General features: G+C 46.8%; 1 long non-coding RNA gene across 6 annotated transcripts in view; it reads left to right on the top strand.

Annotated features, from left to right (window-relative positions):
- The first annotated feature begins 1002 nt into the window (after window positions 1–1002).
- LOC147572465 (uncharacterized) overlaps window positions 1003–6000 on the top strand; it is a 68963-nt gene continuing 63965 nt past the window's right edge. For 5 of the 6 annotated variants that reach the window (XR_015246385.1, XR_015246386.1, XR_015246382.1 and 2 more), the window contains exons 1-3: window positions 1003–1287; window positions 1855–1962; window positions 3318–3439. This is a non-coding gene — a long non-coding RNA (uncharacterized LOC147572465). The remainder of the gene's footprint in view (window positions 1288–1854; window positions 1963–3317; window positions 3440–6000) is intronic. The other variant, XR_015246381.1, reaches the window with a different exon arrangement.

Here is a 6000-nt window from a genome sequence, read left to right as displayed (position 1 = left end):
CAAACATTTGTTAAGTGGCTATTTCTGGACTAGATTCCAAAGGGGGCTCAAACATAAATATGGCCTCTGTCCTTGACTTTCTCATCATCTGGTCCGGGAGCATATTAGCAGGGAACGCTTTTAGCTCTGGTAAACAAAATACTCAACTAAAAATGGCTTAAACTAGGAGTGCGATGCTCTGCATTTACCGAGGGTAGTTTAGTAGCTTAATGATATCAAAGCTCTGCGTCGTCATCTCTTTGATGTCCTTGGCCTTCTTCCTCATTGTTGCAAAAAAGCTGCAGCTGCTCTTAAGCATGTTGCCCCCCTCACCCGTCCGTGTTCCATAGCAGGGGGAATGGGCAAAGTGGGACAAGAGCGCTTCCCCTTGTGGTGCCTCCCTCTTACCAGGAAGGAAAAGCTTTCCAGAAACCTCATGGGTCAGAAACCAGAAGCTGAATCGGATCCATTTCTGGGGACCAATGTTTAGAGAAGAAGCTGGTCCGGTGCTTAAATCAGAAGCCCGGTCCGTTGCTGGGGTCTAATGCATCTGTGGCCCGCACTGAACAAAATCCTGGTTCTATAAATAAGAAAAGAGGCAACAGTGACATTTGGGGACGTGAGCGATAGTGTCTGCCATAGAAGGATATTAATTTATACAAATATATACATACACAAATATATATTAAAATACATGCTTATATGTATGCATATAATATATACTAAAGTAAGTACCAAGAGAAGCTTTCTAATGTGTGCCCTGCTTTTTATGGCTTTGGTAAACCTGACCTCTCTGAATCTCAGCTTTCTCATCTGTAAAGTGGGGAATGAATACTCGCTCTGCCCACATCCAGGGCTACGTGCCCATCATCTTCCATGAATGCTTTGCAAACCATAAGGCATTGAATACCTATTGGCTTCTCAGTGCAAACACTGCCCTTGTTTGGGACAACCTGTGTGATTCCGCAGATCTGTACTTTGGCCTGGTCAATCTGGACCTGGAAGTGGGGCGAGGGGCCGGGGCCTTGAGAGAGCTGGGATCCAGGCACAAAGCTGGGACACTGAGAAGCACCCGGAAGCTTGCTGTCACATTTCTGCTCACCAAGTCCTGAGCCACACCAGGAGCTGGGAAAGTGAAGGCTCTCCTCTCTGAAAGTGGTCTGCCCTTGGGGGCAATGCTTTTACTTGACGTTGATGTGGGGGAGACAGATACCCTAGGAAGTGTCCCACGGAGGGAATCCATGGTGGACGCCACAAAGTCGACTTCCTATCTCTCTCCTGGCTGCTTTCTCTCCTGGGCGTGGGCTGGTGAGTAGAAAGCTCCCAGGGAGAGCCTGAGGCAGGTGCTCCTTCCGGAGACTCAGGACGGTGGTGGCCGAAAGACTTGCTCCCTGATGGCAAAGAGCTGTCGCTCAGCCTCTAAAAACAACTTGGACAGGAGGAAAAATTGAGTTAGCTGGAATGAAAGGTTGGTCAGGGGAGGGCTTGAAGGGGGACGCTGGTGATTAAGTTCAACCGTTTCCTTTTTGCGGGTGTGGGAGAGAAATATTTCTGAGTGTGCCCTGACCTTTTAAACTTTAGCCTGCTTGCTAATCTGGTTGGAGCCCAAGTTCCTCTTCTAACCACAAAAGTCCTTTGCGTTCTCCCTGGAAATGTGGAGCCTTGCCATTACCCACATCTGCCAGAACCTCCCCTCTGTAAACCTTGCTTGAACCTTGGTCCACGTTAACCAACCCTCTTCCACGTACGGAGGCAGCTTGCTAAACAGACAGCGTTGGGCGCAGTTAATAATCTTGTCATTTTTACCTTGTGGTCTTTTATATCTACCTCACCCATCCAGTTAAATTAAATTACCATCAGTTTCTTCCCTGCCAGGGTGAAGATTAATGGCTCTTCAGCTCTCCCCTTAGAACACATGCAGTCGTCACGTCCTGAAGAGAAATGCAGTGGCTCATAAATTATGGGCTGTCGTCAGAGAAGATGGTGGGTACCTCCAGAGTCCTCCTGGGTTCGTGGGGGTTTGAGCCGAGCATGTGCAGGGTCAGGGATGGGCACCGGGTCGCCGCGTCTGTCAATGCTCAGGTTTCTGACAGGTGCAGAGGAGGGCGGGGTATTGGGACAAGGGGACGCGCATGGTCACGGAGCAGTTTCTGCTGTTGAGGCCCTGGAAGTGTGGGAACAGGTGGGTCTTCTCCCAGAGCAGACGGCCTTCTAGCTGGTTTCTAGGGGCAGGCACATTTGTTGTTACCAATGTCACCTCCAGGGCCCGTTTCTGTTGTCCCAAGGACTTGTCTCCTGATTCTTCAGAAGGCTTGTGCCCTCTGCCCATTGAGTGGGGCTTTCTAGGTTGTGTCCCGAGCCCTCACTTAGCACCTGTGGGGCTCCCGGGAGCTTTAAAAAAATCACTGTACCCCCAACTTGAACTGGCCTTGCAAAATGTGTAGCAATGTAAATGTCCCCCCTGCACTCAAGGATCCCCGTCCTCTCCTGCTGGCACTTGTGGGGAAAGCTTGCAAAGTCATCAGTGGGAATGAACTCAATTTTATTTTAACAGAATGGATTCGCGTTGCAGTGCTCACTCTTCTATTGACGGATTGGGTTCTAAAGAGACATAAAACGTTTTATTTATTTATTTATTTATAAATTTTTTTTTTAATGTTTACTTATTTTTGAGACAGAGAGAGACCGAGCATGAACGGGGGAGGGCCAGAGAGAGAGGGAGACACAGAATCCGAAGCGGGCTCCGGGCTCCGAGCCGTCAGCCCAGAGCCCGACGCGGGGCTCGAACCCACGGACCATGAGATCATGACCTGAGCCGAAATCGGACGCCCAACCGACTGAGCCACCCAGGCGCCCCGACATAAAAAACGTTTTAAAATAGAAATCTTACTGATACCAAATGTCCTTTCTAATGTTCCTTAGAAGTAAAACCAAGAGTCCAGTTGGTAAAGCAATTCCCCCGATCCGGTCTGTGCCATTGGACGATTTTCCTCATTTCCTCTCTTGATTGTTAAATCTCAGAGAAAGACTGACCTTGCTAATGACGTTCACTCTGTTCTACGCACCGTTTCCACTGCTGGTTGGGTCCCTCTGAAGGCGAAACTGGTCGCTTTGGGGAAGTGGGCCCCCCAAACCCAAAGAACCAGTAGCTATTGTTTCATCCCTTACTGGTCAGCGAATACCCCACATTGTAATACTATAGAATTTTAATCAGAATGCACATAGATTGCACGTGCATTCTATGCACATGCTGTGCGAAGAGCTGTGTGAAGAGCTGTGCGACCTTGAGTAAGTCATTCATTGTTTACCCCTTCTGTCTCTTCGCATGTAAAACGAAGCTACAAAGAGCCTGCCATATTGCTTCGGCGTTTGAGTAAAAGAAAGTTAGGAAAATGTCTGTAGTCGCAGCGCCGCTTCGAGGGACTTAAACGATCTTCATGAGTTGTTTTCCGTCCGAGGGGTGAGTGGCATTTGTAGAGCATGTCGCCTTGTACGAAGGGCTTAATATGCACTGTCTATTGTCTGCTCCTAATGGCTGCATGTATTGTTGTAGGGATAATTATTTACCCCCCTTTCCAGAGAGTCATAGTAACTAACATTTATTGTTTTCCATATGCCAGGCGTTATTGTAAGCAATCTACGTGCTTCAATTTATTCTAATTTTCACAGCAAGCTTGTGAGGTATAGACACTGTAATTGTTCCACTTTACAGATAACGGCGTCAAGGCGTGGAGAAGTCACGTGTCTTCGCCAACATTATATACTAAGTGATAGAGCTGGGCGTCCCGTGCCGGTGGTTCGGCTCCAGAGTTCTCGCTTGCAAGGTGCTAAATTATACGACTAGGGTAACGACCAGCCAGTGAAAGCTCAGGTCCTATCTGGAATCCCAAGGCTTTTCTTTACCCGTGCTACCTCTTGTGTCCCTGATACCCGGGGCGTTTCTAACTAGTGTTAAAAACCGTTATGAGAACTGTACGTACGTATGGTACATAAACGCACACTTATCTCCATGTATTTAGACAACGTTCCTCAAATATGCTTGTACCGAGACCCCAGCAGACGTTTCCCATTCAGATTAGAATGAGAAAAATAGTGATAAAGGACCTCAAACTGGAGACCTTACCATCTTGACTGTCACCGTTTATGCTGAAATGTGCACTGTTTTCAGGAAGAAGTATGATCCCAGTTTTCAAAGGTCAAATAAATCACCTTTAAAGTCGTGAAAAGGTAAACAGACTGATGCCTGGACAGCTTTCCTGAGTTTATGAGGTCTTCTGGCAACAGGGATATACAAAAAGCCCCATCAATCACCCCCTCCCCATCCCCACCTCCCGGAGCATTTATTCCTGGGGGGAATCACTCTACCATGAACGGTAATTTCCCCTGAAACTATTATTAGGAATATTAAATCAAAGGAAAATAGAACCCCCCAGAGTAAACACACTGCTTCAGAAAAGCATTTCTCCTCTAGCCAAATTCTAAAACGTGGCCGTGATTCAGGGAGGCAGGGAGGGGTAGGAGAATGGGGGTGGGGAGGAGGAGGTGCGTGAAGGGACAATGGCAGAGGACGGTCGGGAGACCTCTGGGGCAAGCGGGCGCGATGCGATGTAAACAAAATTGTTGTCACAGAAGAAAACTAATTGTGCAGCGCCCACAGTGCATTTGACTGCCAATCCGTTTCCACTTGGCTGGTGTCATCTTCTAAGTCCTTTAAAAGGGCCCTACACACCTGCTTCCAGCACATTCTCAGGTTATACATCTATATATAGAGCTCACTGTAAACCTACAAGCCATCCTGGAAATGACTATTCCGTACAAGAAAATAAATGTCTTTTAAAGACCTTTTCATCAGAGCACTTAAATTGTGTGCTATTATTTCGCAGGCATGTAATGAGAGCCTGCCTGGTGTAACAAAAACCCTTTAAAGGAGTGATTATAGTCGCGCCTTGCGAGCCGCCCCAAGGATGGATGGATGGAGCCTTGACCGTAGAGCGATATTGAAGTTCATGCCAAGACCCTTTGGGGGATTTATTCTCTTCTCCGGTTTTTCTTCTGGGTGCAGTAACTGCCCCAGATGGGCTCTTTCTTCTGGAGAAGCTTCCCCAAGTTTAGAGGCATAGTGGTGTTTTCTTCCAGTCTAGATATCCTTGGGACATTTGGGGAGGAGGCATGCAGAGTGCTTTAGAACTTCAGAAGAACCTGATTCCAGAATTTTCCTTCTTTCTTTCTTCCTTCCTTCCTCTCTTTCTTTCTTTCTTTCTCTCTCTTCCTTCCTTCCTCCTTTCCTTTTTCTCTTTCTTTCTTTCTTTCTTTCTTTCTTCCCTCCTTCCTCCCTCCTTCTTCTTTCTTTCTTTCTTTCTTTCTTTCTTTCTTTCTTTCTTTCTTTCTTTACAATAGACAAAGGGTAAGGGAAGGAGGGTCAGGAGGGAGGGAGCAAAGATGAAAACTGGATTTCTTCTAACTCTTGCTCCTTTCGAAATCAAATCGTGTTCCATTAAATCAATCTCATTTGCCTTTGATTTTTGATCCCCTTCCCCCACTTTTTTTTTTTTTTGTGGCCTGGGATTTGTCTAAGTCAAGCTGGAGAGACCACCAAGTGTTCTCATCAACCAGAGACCTAATTGTAGCCATTTATTATAGTCACTTATCTGATAGTAGCTTCATTATCTGTGATAGTTTTACAGGGACAAAATCCACCAGGCATCCAATGGAGTGTATAAACATGTTACCTTGTGACAGGGTGTCTGTTACTTACTGTCAACACTAACTGGCCCTAGCCACATATCTGCAGCTTATATGAAGTAACGATGAGTTTAATAAGCTCCAGTGAAAGCTGCAATGTAAACATCGCATCAGGAGTGTTTGCCTTGTCAGGCCTCTTAAACAAATAAAGGTGATGGAGAAGTACAAACAGAACTGGACTGGAGCCTAATGAGATGGCCATCGGGTGGCTCCAGTAAATTCCTCTGCTGCTTCACCGCGGACTCCGTGATCATCACAGGCCACGCGTTTGAAATCAGA

This window comes from Puma concolor, chromosome E4 (assembly GCF_028749965.1).
Source record: "Puma concolor isolate L17-30 chromosome E4, mPumCon1.1.hap2, whole genome shotgun sequence".
Classification (NCBI taxonomy): domain Eukaryota; kingdom Metazoa; phylum Chordata; class Mammalia; order Carnivora; family Felidae; genus Puma; species Puma concolor.
This window is presented reverse-complemented; position numbering and strand designations above follow the sequence as displayed.